Here is a 14,101-nt window from a genome sequence, read left to right as displayed (position 1 = left end):
GTGTGACGATTGCTCGTGGACAAAAAGCTCAACGCATTCTAGGGGATTTCTAAAATTGTACAGCTTTTCTAATGTACGACCTGACAAATTGAACGTGGAGCAGAGCGGACATTCTCACCAAGCCTCAACAGGAAAAACTAACTTTTTCAGAGCAGGACCACTGACGTAAGAGGTGCTAAAGTCTATAAATGGCAACACTCAGCACAAGGAGAACACACAGAAAAAGAAACGAAAAAAAAGTTTTGTGCAAGGGACATTCTTCCCTTAGGAACTCTCCTGAGAAGGAGGTTCTCCACTTCATTCCTCCATCACGCCGACAAGTAAACAACTTTGCTCGGGATTCGTGCCAAGACATTGACATGCAGCTCTAACTGTTCTTACTTTTTGTTCATCGATTGTTGTTCATTTCATGTCTTTCATTCATATATCTATAACAAACGCTTTATCTTTACCAATTAATATCACTATCATGTTCATCTTCATCTCTCTGTTCACCATAACACATTCATCCTTCATTTTTCTCACCATGATTCACTAAACCTCCAGGGTGTGGGGGAAGGATTGAGCGAGTGAGTCAATCCATGTAGAAGAAGTCAGCTAAGTTTATTTAACGTATGCTCAATGGCATCTCACCTGCGAGAGCAGAAGGGAAGATGTTAATCCACCTCTCGAAAGAAGGTTGATAGAATGCGCTAACTAAAGAAAGAAGTATTTCTAGAGATGGAAACAACCTTGTGTTTGGAAATGTTCGTCTCTGATCATCATAGAGATATGGTGACGCAGGCAATCACCGAGAGGTGTAAGCCAAGGGAAGACGGAACCTTAGTTGCGTCCTCAACAGGATTATCTTTTCCCCCAAACCCGTTCGCACTCTGTGATTTTATCCACAAGACTTGCCATCGTATTCTCTCATGTATACCTTGTACAATTTCAAATTTATTTACTTGTTTGTTCATTTATCATCGCATTTTACTCTTCAGCACCTCACAATCTTAATTTGTTTACGGTCGCATATATCACTTCATTGTCGCACTAGCATCGCAAATCCCTATGTTCGACCTCGGATCATTTTTAGAAACTCGCGATGGAATTATACTTGGTTTCATCGTAGGAAAACTTGTGACGCATAAACTATATGAACACATTAATTGGCATTCTACAGTGAATTTTGTAGCATCGCATATATCATCGGGTAGCGTGATTAAGACATCGCATATCATTTCCGCGGTGCCATTTCGCACAAACAACAACAGGGAACTAGTTCCTTCTAGCAGCTTGTTGAGGGTGAAATGACGCTCAAGATTGGAACTGGAGACGCCATTTCAGCTCATACATAGATTGCACTTAATAAATAGTTATTAATATTTTTATTAATAAGTGTTATTGATGTTTTATTTAATTTTGTCTTATTAACCCTAAAATCTAATAAACTAACATCCTAGGTTGTCTTATGAGTCTTGAACTATATACAGAGACATATAGGGATCAATATACAAGATACAACTTAAATGGGTCTATAGTATAGGGATAAGGTTGGGTACCTTATCCTAGTAACACTATGGAGATGGCCCACTTTGTGTTTGATACAAACGCAGTGATCCAACACATTCGTGTAAGAGCCACGTGAGTAGGGGTATCATGTGCAATGAGTTTGCACAAGATCGGACCGTGAAATAGTAACCACTAAATGTAACTCCGTTGACTAGTTAGGTTTCTATTTCAATAGGATGACCTAGGCAACTTAGTCTTACTTTTAAGTATATTATGAACTTTTATTCACGAGGGATAGTCATTTGATTTGTATGGGTGAGAGTGGCCAGCTCTCTGACTCAATATGACTATCATTTTGGGGATAAGACCGAGTAGATAGCTGAGAACATAATCATACAAGATGGATTTCACTCCTTCCCGACTTCAGGGTAAGTAGATGAGTGTTCCCTTAAGTGGTGCCTCTGGGACTTGAACAGAGGGCCCTATCCTCTCAGTGGTCTGAGAGGGGTTTCTTTTTATTGGTTAGACCATAAACAGGTTGTTCATTAGAGGAGTATTGATACTTAAGGATGTAAAGGTAACCTAAGGGTAAAATGGTAATTTGACTCAGCTGGTATTATGAACACTCGTGAAGGAATAATTTGCTGTTATTGGTCTATATCCGTGGACATAGAAACATATCTGTAGTGAGAAGAGTGCAGTTGTAGGTCTTTAGTGGAATGTACCCACAGTTAACGAATATTGATTAATTTGGTTAATGAGTTTAGTCAATTAATCTCACATCGTTGGAGCTTCTAATCTACAGATCTATTAGGTCCCTTTCCTAGCTTGTAAAAGGGTATTGAGGTAATTTTTCATTAAATTGAATTTGAAATGTTCAAATTTAGAATTGAGAATTTTTTTAATGTATGTTGATACATTTTAATATAAAGTTTAATTTTAAACTTTATTATTAATTTTAGATATGATTCAAAATTAATAAATGAGATAATGAAATATTTGAAAGGAGTTCAAATATTAATTTAATATGAATAAGATTCATATTGAAAAATATAGGTTAAAAATAATGTGCATTGGATGCGCATTAAACTATAAGTTAAATGAGAGAAATGTTTTTTAATATGATTCAAATGGAAAATTAAATTAAGTATGTGATATTTAATTGGATGATTAATTAATTGAAGAATTAATTAATTGTTTAATTTAATTCAATTTTGAATTTAATTAAACTGATTAAATCAAAACTATAGGTTAAAATTAATGTACATTAGATGCACATTAAAACTATAGGTGAGAGAAAATCATTTAAATATGATTTAAATGATCATTTAATTAAATATAATTTAATTAATATATTTTATTTTATTTTTGTTTTATCTAAATTAAACAAAATAACTCCTCGTTTTAGGAAAGTTACAAGAAAACATGGGATCAATCCCATGTTTTTCTCTCCCTCTCTTTTTAACAAAAGGGTTTTGTTTTGTAGAGGGAGAAAAGAAAGGCTCCCAAGCTCTCTAGGTGTGTTTTCTTCTTCCTGAGAAAAGAAAGAAAAATCACTCTGTGATATTCTCAAATCCCAAAAGAGAGAATCTCACAATTCTCCATAACTTTAATTCCTAACAAGAATAAAGGGAGGTTTCCAAGTGGTGGTGCCTAATCCCATTTCAACAGAGAAATTCTACGGAATTGTCAAAAGGCTTGCAAGGTAGGGTTTCTTCCCATGTATAATTAGTCTTTTTAGGAATTGCATGTTTACTCGATATTACTTTTTTCTACAATGTAAAATTGATTTTAAATGCCAATTTGAAAAAAAAAAAACAAAATGGTTATATGTTTTGGCTTTCGTCGTATCTTAGGGTTTTCATCCCTAAGTTTACTCAAACCAATGCATAATGACCTACGTTAGCCGCATGGTTGCTTCACCAACAATCCTATATGCGTCCATCCACTCCCCCTATGCGTCCATGTGGTGTGTCTAACACATGGTTCCTTAATTATTCCATCAACTTGTCTTCCAATTTGTCATATAGTTCCCTCTTTGGCTTGTAGCAAGGGTATGCGGCATTCTACACCTTTCCCTCCTAGGTATGCATCCAACAAGGGTTCTTAGGCTTCCTTTGTAACCCTTGAAACCTCTCCATAAGGATTCTCCAAGGTGGAATGACTTGCGAAGACTTACCGAGATGCTTGGAAGCAAGGTTTGAGTTGACCTTGGGAGAGTGAGGAGGAAGGTTTGAGTTGGCTAAGTTAAGATAGGCATGCTTTAGGAGGTGTATGCACACAAAGATACTTAGCATGGAAGTAGATTGCTAGGTGTTGCCAAGAGGGGGCAACAATGCGTTAGACGTAGTCCAATTGAGGAGAGTGCATCACATCTTGAGCTAGATTAGTAGGCCATGTAGAGTAATGAACAAGGGAAGATAAGCAATGGTTGGCCAAGCTAAGTAAAAGTGAGGAAAAGGCATTCATGCGTTGAAGGCATGGACAAGAGAAAGCTCAACACATAAGTAGGAATCAAAGAGTTTGGGCATGGAGAAGGCCATCTTTGGACCATAGGCAAAGTATGAGACAACCACTTGGGAAGAAGTTACACCAAAAAAACCCCAAGGAAGGCCAAATGGATACATATCCTAAGGAAAATAGCCTACATGGATGCAAAGCACAATAAGAAACACAAGAACTATGTTTTGAACTCAAGTAAAGGAACCATGCTTTAAGGAGGAGTTTAAAAACTAAGGAAGGAGGAAAATAGGGGAAGTTGAATGCATGGCAAGGGCTACCATGCGTCCAAAGAAGTCCTAGGAATGGTAAAATTGATGCACCATGCGTTGAGTAAAGGATACTTAAGAAGTAAGGCCAAGTAGAACATGCAAGACACTCCAAACAAGCTCCATGTGTTGGAAGTTAGGTAATAACTATGCGTGGATGGATACCATGCATTGAAGGACCAAGGAAATAATTTATGAAGAAAGGGAAGCTCATTTTGATGAGCTGGTATGGAGACAAGGCCTGCATTGAAGAGCTTGAAACCTAGTGATGCATTGGTAGCAAAGGAACGTCCATGCTTTGAAGCAAGCCCATATGCATTGGAAGTAAAGTTCTAGGCAGCGAAAGACACCTATATGGCTAAAGCATGAGGTGGCTTCATGAGACTTAGCTAAATTTGAGAAAAAGTCCAGCCAGGGAGGTTACATGGCAAAGTATGAAGGTTAGGAATTCATGCAGAGTTTTCTATATATGTGGACTGATAAGAATTGATCGGTTTGGCCCTTTTTACTGAGCAAAATTAAAAGATTCCACGGCCATTTGAAATCTGAATGAAAAAGGATGAAGATCTAAGGCAGCTAAAAAGAAACTTTCACGAAATGATGCTGAAAATCAAAGAAGATTCAAGGTAGTGCAGATTCTAAGTTCAATCGGGCAGTCCATGATTTTTGATGAATTCTGGGAGATTTAGAAAGAGTTAAGAGCTCAAATTTTGAGGTAAGATATTTACAAGAATATTTAAGAATTTTATAGAAGGAAGTTTTGAATTTTAATGAATATATTTCGAGTTATATGTTTTAAAAAGTTGAACCTAAAATTTATGTAATGAAGAAGTAAGCAACTAACTTAGGGTTGAAAGAAGCAAGCGGTGTGAGCATTTTGCTTGTGCTAAGAAGAATATTTTCAACTATGTTGAAGTTATTTGAGTTTAGAATATAAAAAGGCTTCCATGATAAGATTTGACCAGAAAGATGACCAAAAGTGAAGGGAACCCGATGAAGGTCAGAATTCAAAGCCTCCGGAGCAGACTAAGGTATTTAGAGCATTTTGAACACTAAAGGAGGATTTAGAGGCTCAAATTTAAAGGTAAGCTTCTTTAGGCAATTGAACAAATTTCATGAAGGAAGTTTTGTCTAGTTCGAGTTTTAAATGATGCTATATGTGTTGGAAAATGAAGGGAAGTAGAAAGGATTGGCGTTGAGGCAGTAGTGGTTGCAAGATTGAACATCAAATCCTAGCATACGTCCAAGAATGGACCATGCGGCCAACTATGTCACAAAATGAAGGAAGTGTGCGTTGGCCTAAGGATACTCAAGGCTTAAAAGGCTAGGAAATGAGCTAACTAAGTGAGAGTGGCTTCTAACTCTTGAAGTATTTCAAAATAATGCTGTTACTAGTTTTCAAGTCATACCATATTTGAAAATGACTAAGTATAGTATGTTGATAAATGTTTCAAAAGCATGCTTTAGATGAATTAGTATTCAAATATATTTAAGTTTTCTTAAAGGCTGGAGTTGAACACATAAGAGTTTTATGAAGAATAAACTCATGGAAAATCTTATGAGCCCAACGCATGTATTGTTAAGTTTTAAAGATGTTTTACTTTTAAGAGATGTCATGCATGAGCTTTAGTTTATGATGAATTTTCTAAGTAAACATGATTTCTTCAAACTTTATTTGAACGCATGATAAGTCACTTATGGACGCATGGCTTAAGATTTTCTAACTCTAGTTCATGAAGCATGTCTCGTTCAACATTCCTTTATTTCATGCTAGTTATTACAGTAAATGATTTTAAGACTTGTTTTAGTAGAATGCTTGATGTTTTAAATTGAATAATCTTCCTAGAAATTTAACTAGTATGATGTGATGAGGAAGCAGATACTGAAGGATTATGAGAAGGTATCTAGCTTATGATGAGAAAACCGATAGCGAAGGACTATGAGAAGTTATCTGGCTCCTTGGTACCTAAGGTATGATGGTACCCAAAATATTATCTTGTGCATGTAGGTACAGTTTGACATTGGTTGTGTCGAGATTACTCCACACCAACTAAGAATTTTGACAATGAGTGATTGAGTAAAAGGGACTCTCCTTAACTAGATTATGAGATGATGAACTCTATTTGAGATTTTCAAGATTTTATGCATTATGATGATTTACATGTTTTATGGCATAAGTTTTTTTTTAAAAAAAAAATACCCCAAAGATTGATATGATTTTCAAAAGGAAAGATATGCTTTGAACTATTTGAGTTATTTGAGTCATTTGAATATGAATTTCGATAGTTGTTTGAAAACATAGATTTCTATGATAAAAGCATATGTTTTTAAGTATGTCACTCGTTGGGCTTCCCAGCTCATGTTTTCCAATGTTTGTTTTCCCCTCAAGTAGTAGAAGAGTTCTAGGATTTCAGGGTTGCGAGTTGCTTGACAAAGATGGTTCAGTCTACCACCTACGTAAAAGAGTTTAATAGTCAGGTGTAAATCTGGTAGTGGTCGATAATTAGTTAGGCTCTACAGAATTAAAGTCAGGATTGATCTGTAATAAATTATTTCTAAGTGATGATGTGGAAATTATCGGGTATGGGATACTGAATGGTAAACCATGGGTATGGGATGCCCTAGTTTATTGTATTTCTCTGTAAAACTCAGAAACTCAGTTTTATATATTCGGATATATAAGTTACCACTGGAGTTTTAGTCCAAGTGGGAGTTTATTGGGTTTTTGTCCTAAAACTCGTGGTTTGTAAACAATAAAACTTATTCTGAAAATTCAATAAGTTGTTATTGAATATATATATTGCTCATTTCGTTTTAGAAATCCAATAAACTAAAAGACCTATGACTATTGAGTACTTGAACTTATGTGGAGACATAAAAGTGGATCAGGTTCAAGTATATAGTCAAAATAATCTATAGTATATGAACAAGATTGGGTGCCTTATTCTGATAACACTATCGGATGCGGCCCACTCTGTATTTGTTACAAGGAGTTGTAAAGTACTACATACGATATGATCCTAATTCATACATGTTATGTCATGAAGAGTGGGGTCGTCTTGTGCAATACGTTTGTACAAGAGCGGACCACGAAATCAATCATTCTTATTTTATAACGTTGTTTACTGTTTATGACTTACTATTTCAAAGTGATGACCTAGGTAACTTGACCTTAATCTTGAGCTAACTATGAACTCCTGTTAATTCGGGATTATCCTTAGATTTGTAGTGAGAGTTGGCTCAACAGCGCCAACTCAATAAACCTCCATGTCAAAGGTAAAACCATGTAGTTAGCTGGGGACATAGGGTGCAAGATGGAATTCACTCCTACCCACTTTCAGGGATAGTAGAGAGGTTGCTCCCTTAAGTGTTGACTCTGGGTCTTGAACAAGGGGTCCCACCCTCTCATTGGCCTGAGAAGGATTCGGTTTGTTGATTGGATCACAAATCAATTGTTCATTAGAGGATCAATGGGACTTAAGGAACAAGAGGTAATCTCGAGGGTAAAACAAACATTTAACCCAGCCGTTATTACGAATAACCTGTGAAGGGTTAACTTACTAATCATGGTTATATCAAGTGGACATAATATATCTACAGTGAGGGGAGTGCAACTTTAGGCTTTAATGGAGTGACCCATTAGTTAACGAATAAGGGTTAATTTGGTGCAAAGAGTTTAGCCAATTAATCTTGGATCGTTGGAGCCCATGGTTTGTAGGTCCGCGAGATCCCTCTACTAGCTCATAAATGGATTAGCTTTAGAGTAGCGTGATAAGTTAATTTGAAACGTTCAAATTAGAGTTAAATAGAATTGGAGAATTAATTAATATTTAAATATTAAATTCATGAAGGTGAAATTTGCATAAAATTAATTTAATATTTGATATTAAATTAATTAGAATTAATTAAATTATTTATTTATTTATTTATTATTAATCAGAAAATTAATTAATAATATTTTCAATTTTTGAAATCAAATTGGTTTTAGAAATCAATTTGAAATTATAAGTTTTAAAAACACAAATTTTGGGAAATGTTAGTTCCCTCCACTCACCTAACCAAGAAGCTCACTCAAAACCCACTTGCTCTAGCTTCAATAATCCAAGCATGAGTTGCATCTCATGCAACCATCTTCTTTACATGAATGTCCTGCAATAAATAGAGAAGATGGAAGTGGAATTGAAGCATGCATCATTTGAGTTTTTGCTAAAAAATTCGAGTTGAAGAAAGGTGTTCTTCAAGTAGATGATGCAGTGAGTTCTTCTCCAAGTTTCCTTCATTCAAGCTTATCTTGAGTCCTACAACTCAATCTAAAGCTCCAAGAGAATAGTGGGGAAGATCTTAAGGTGGTTCACAACAAGATTTGAAGAAGTTTTGCAGCTGAAAATCGAGATTCTAAAGGCTCTACAAAGGTATTGTTTGAAACCCTCTTATTATTGTATGAGCATGCTTTAGTTATAGCCAAAATTAATGAATTAGAATGCTTATTGATCCTTGTTGCTTCCGTTGTATGCTGATATACTCCTACAGAAATAATATAATGCGATGATAAGTTATGTTGAGTTCTTTAACAATTATGATGTTTTACAGATTCAGTTGGCAGAAGATGTCATAAGAGGGTTGGAATATGTTGTCTTCATATCTCCTCTCTAGTTAAATAAGAAATCTGGGAGGGGGTATGACAACCTTGGTATATATTTTTTTGAAGGGTTTGTCTTATGCTTCTCTCTTGCTTCACATCAAACCAAAATGGAATCCTCAAGGTCCCTTACGCGCCCAAACCTTAGCCTCATGCATCTGACTTTCCTTTTTGTTTCCTTTTTCCTTGGTTTCTATCTTCTTCTCAAAGCATAACTTCCTTTCACACTCAAAGGCATATCCATGTGTCCTTCTTGCCTTACTTTCGTCCAAGCATGTGCCCATCTATGCACCCATATGGCCTTTTATGCATCCAACACTACGTCGATGCATCCAACACTACATCCTTTAGAGTTTCCTTCTCATGTAGCGTCCTAAGTAGTCTCACGCTTAACCAACTTCTCTTCCTTGAATTCCCTATGCGCCCACCAATCTTCCCTTATGGGTTTAAGCCTAACTTCCTCCCTTGGTGGTGCATAGTTCAACGCATGGTCTTCCAATACTAAACTAATTCTTTCCTCACGTTTCCATTTAATCCTAAATATCTCCTAATAATACCTCACATGCGTCCAAAACCCCTTGGTATGTGCCCATCATGTCCAATCCTACCCTAGTATGTGTCTAAGCCTTCTTCTCCCAAAATATGTTCCACTTGAAATGTCTTATCAAAGGTTAAGCCCCTACTCCTCATATCCTTGATACTTTAGTTCATTTTTCACTTCCCTAAACCAACTTGGAGTTCTTCCAAGTTCACAACACTACCATGTTCACAGCTTTTGCCCCCACCTACTTCTATGCCATTCACATACTTCCATGCCACTCACCTACTTGCATGAAGTTTGAGCTATCTTCCTCATGCATAAGTCTTCCTTGCATGAAATTCTATCTGTCCACCTCCTACTAATTCAAGCTCAACCTCTTCTCGGTATAGCCATTTGTCTAGGTGAATCCATCAGCCTTATGTAACGCAAGCCTCAACAACGCATAAACACTTGGCCCATCGTCTAGTTCATCGTGTAACTCTTGCACTCATCACATAGCTCCATCGTCTAGCTAAATCTCTCGTTGTCGCTTATCATCCAGCCCTCTCGTTGTCATTCATCATCCAGCCCTCTCGTTGTCGCTCATCGCCTAACACCTGTGCCCATCGCATAACTCGTATGCCCTATCGCATAGCTCCATTGTTTAGTGATCTCTCGCTGTCGTTTATCATCTAGCGCATAGCTTTCATTGTCGCTCATCGTGTAGCACTCGCTCACGCATCCTCTCATCATCCTAACGCATGAGTAACCTTTGAGAAATGCCTCTTGCCAATGCTTCGGCTAACATTCGTCCCTTGTCATGCCAACGATTGGGCAAACTTCATAAACTCAACGCATGGTTGTCCTTGGCTTCAAGGCTTAATTTATTTTAAACCCTACAAACTTAGCCTCCTTAGAGCCTCATGCATTAATGTTTCCTAACACCAAACACATGGTTTCTTTTTTACTTCACACTTAGCTAAATTTCACTAGTTAAGGCTCAACTAAAAGCTACTCAAAGAAAATCTATTCCAATACTTAGAATTTTCCTTTCTTTAACATGAGATTTAACTTATACTTAGTTAATTCCCTTAATTACATGCTTAAGTAGGAAAATTGAAATCTGGGTTTCACAACAACTAACGAATGGTGTTGAGGTTCTTATGGCATTAAAATCCTTGTTCTTTATAGAAGGGGTTGCTCCTATGTTGAACATCAAAGCTTCTTTATTCTTGAGAGAGAGGTTTAAGGCCCTCCAAAATTCCTAGCATCCAGTACAGACTGTTCTCAAGTGTTCCTTCCAGGACCACTGTCGTGGCCTTCATTTCCTTAACAAAACAGGACAAAGCAGCAATCTCAACAACTACAAAATTTTCTTTGGTGAGCTGAGAAACACTTATCAAGTTCTTTTTTATGCCAGGAACATAAAGCACATTCTTTAGAGTTATAGTACCTTGTTTGGACGTAGGAGAAACATTTTCTATATAAGTAACAAATAATTTAGAACCATTTCCAACAATAACTTTCTTTATACCTCTGTATTCACCTTGAATGTTGAGGTTGTTTAGGTCAAAAGTGATGTGGTTGGTGGCTCCACTATCCAAATACCAAGCTGAATCTTAGAGAATTTTAGGATAGGTAAGAAAAGAAGCAGGTTTAGAAGATACAGAGGTATCATTATTATATTGTTCAAGGTATTTCTTTTAACAAATTGTTTGTCTCTTTTATCATAGCGATGATAGAAAATAATAGTTGTGTGACCAAGCTTCCCACATATCTGACATGTGGGGCGATTGTTTGAAGGGTAAGAATTGTACCTTCTGCGTCCTCTATTCCTTTTTCCTCGATTTGGTTGATTTGGTGGTGGTCAATTGAGTTGACTCGATGAAGATTTCTTGGGCTTGTTTTTCTCAGCTTGCACAAGATTAACTGAAACAGACTCCTTACAAGTTTGAAGATGTCCATAACACCATTCAAAGGACAATAATCCGTATTGTATTTTGCTCCAAGGCAAATCTTGGCTTCTTATTACACAGAAAATTGGAGTATATTCGTTATCAAGTCCAGCAACAATAAGAAATAAAACTTCTCATATCCATATAATAGTTGAAGATTATCAAAATATGTTTTCCTAGTAGAGAGGTAGTCACTCGTGTTTCTTGCAACATCTGATGATTGTGATCTTCCTGAGATCTGGATTGGACTCCGAAGTAGTCCTAAATTGATTCCCATAGTTTCTTAGTTTCATCATGTCCCATAACTTGTGCAGCAACCTCGGCGTCATTGAATTCTAGAGTCATCCAACCAATAATTGGTCTGCAACAAGCCAGATGTCATACTCCGGATTTGGAAGCATGGCTCTTTTGGTTCATCATCACATGGTGGAATGATAATAGTACGGGAGCATGGGTCATTCCAGTCAGATGTCCTTCAAGTTTATAACTTTTCAATATGGAAAGCACAATATTTTGCCAAAGTAGAAAGTTACCTCTCTCTAATTTGATCGAGGTGACTTGATTTAGCAAGTTCGTGAAGCTGGGGTTTCCGACCGAGCAGGTACCTCGGACTTGGTACTGAATGTTTTTATTAGCGACATTCTTGTTTGGTTTAGCCTTCTTGGATGTCATTGGGGAGTTGGGTTTATCTCTTAGTGAATTAGGAGAATGATCGAAATCGATGTAAGTCATGAGTAACTCTGATACCAAGTTTAATTCTAGAGAGTTTCTTTAAAGTGAGAAAGCTGATTTTTTAAGATAAAAGATCTTGCTTTATGCATTGGTTGTCCCTCCTTTTTATAGAGAGGAGGGGAGAATATTACAACCTAAAGTTAAGCTCAAAGTCTCTTCCACGTTTACACAAAAACAGGAGAGTTGGTGAAAGAGTAAGAATAAAGAAATAAACCTCAACTTAAGTATTGTACTTGATAAAATAAGTCAAACCTAAAGCAAATGAAGTTAAGATAGAACTGAAGGCATCAACTAAAGTAAATAAAGTTGACAAGTAAGGAAGAAAGTTGACTTGACAATAAGACTAAACATATTTATGCTTTAACAGTTGTGCTTCAGTTATGGACCGCCACGACTCTATAAAGCCCAAGCTGGCTGAAAATTCTTGGAATTGCATACTTCTTTGGCTCTTTTTTTTAACCATAACCTCTTTTTAGCTATCCATGAGCTTAGCCACAACCTTGTCTTCTCAAATCCTTCATACAACCATTGGCTTGGGATATTTGCCAATCTTCTCATTGGTGTTTCCATGTCAGTCACATTCCAAAAGTATCATCTCGAACACCGTCGTTTCCAAGGCGTCGATGCTATTGATATGGATGTTCCGATCAAACCAAAGCCAATGTAGTCACAAATTTGTTCTCAAAAGTCATATGGGTCATTTTCCAACTCTTCTTCTATGCTTTCCAGCCTTTGTTTCTCAAACCAAAGCCTCCAGGCTACTGGGAGTTCATAAACTTCACCATCCAAATAGCTCTTGATGTGGCAATAGTTTTCCTTTGGTATCTGATCCTTTCCACATTTGTTGGAGGAGGTATGCATCCAATGGCTGGTCACTTCATTTCAGAACATTATGTATTTGAACTCGAACAGGAGACGCATTCATACTACGCCCGCTCAATCTTCTTACATGGAGCGTTGGTTACCACAATGAGCACCATGATTTCCCAAGAATTCCTGGAAACAAGCTTTACAAGGTAAAGGAAATTGCACCAGAGTATTATAATGGTTTCGAATCGTACAAGTTATGGAGCCAAGTCATTTATATGCATATTATGGATAGTACAATTGGCCCTTTTAGTCGTATGAAGAGAAAAGCAAAGAAAGCTGAATAGTTGTTATTTTTCCTTCACGGGTAATTACTCACTAGATTGGTGATTGCAATTTTCCAATGCTCGTGTTTGTATATTGAAACAACTTTGGTTGATGTGGGTATTGGATCTTTTGTACATGTTGCTCTAGTGTCGTGGTTGTCACGTAAGTCTTACACACTAAAGGGTCCCCAGTTCAATCCTGCGCAGCAACAATTTTAATGTTATCTTTAACGGAAGGATCAAATTCGGATGAAAAAATTAAGAAACTAATTTTAAACTTATGGGTAGCGTTATTCTGTGTATTAAGTTGCTGTGGTGTAGTGGTTATCACGTTAGTCTTACACACTAAAGGTCCCCATTCCCCGACGTGTGGCTGAGGACATTCTTAAAATGGCCATTTATGTAACGTAACTTGAATGTGTAGCTATTTCACAAATGACATTCCNATTCTTAAAATGGCCATTTATGTAACGTAACTTGAATGTGTAGCTATTTCACAAATGACATTCCAAAAAGATGGCTATTTGAAACAATTTTCCTAAAATATATATAGTCATTATATATTTATATATATACCTCATAATGAGGTATATCGAGATTGAACAATTCCATGTCGATCATGAGTAAGGACATCCTAAAACCACTTGTGTTGCAAAAGGTGTTGTGACCAAGTCACTAAAGATTGCCAAAACTGCTAGATGACAAATCTAAATTTCTTATCTTCGGTATAGAACATTACGAGCAAAATTATAAAGTTATTTCAAATATATAAAATACTTGTTTTTATAGTTCAAATAACTCTATGAATTACTATGACTTCATTTGGTAACTATTTAATTTTTTATTTTTGTTTTTAATTTTTT

At 36.5% G+C, this 14,101-nt stretch overlaps 1 pseudogene; it reads left to right on the top strand.

Annotated features, from left to right (window-relative positions):
• LOC120073427 overlaps nucleotides 1-13,259 on the top strand; it is a 45,461-nt pseudogene extending 32,202 nt beyond the window's left edge.
• The last annotated feature ends 842 nt before the right edge of the window (nucleotides 13,260-14,101 follow it).

This window comes from Benincasa hispida, chromosome 3 (genome assembly GCF_009727055.1).
Source record: "Benincasa hispida cultivar B227 chromosome 3, ASM972705v1, whole genome shotgun sequence".
NCBI lineage: Eukaryota > Viridiplantae > Streptophyta > Magnoliopsida > Cucurbitales > Cucurbitaceae > Benincasa > Benincasa hispida.
The sequence above is the reverse complement of the archived record's forward strand: the minus strand, read 5'-3'. Positions and strand labels throughout refer to the sequence as shown.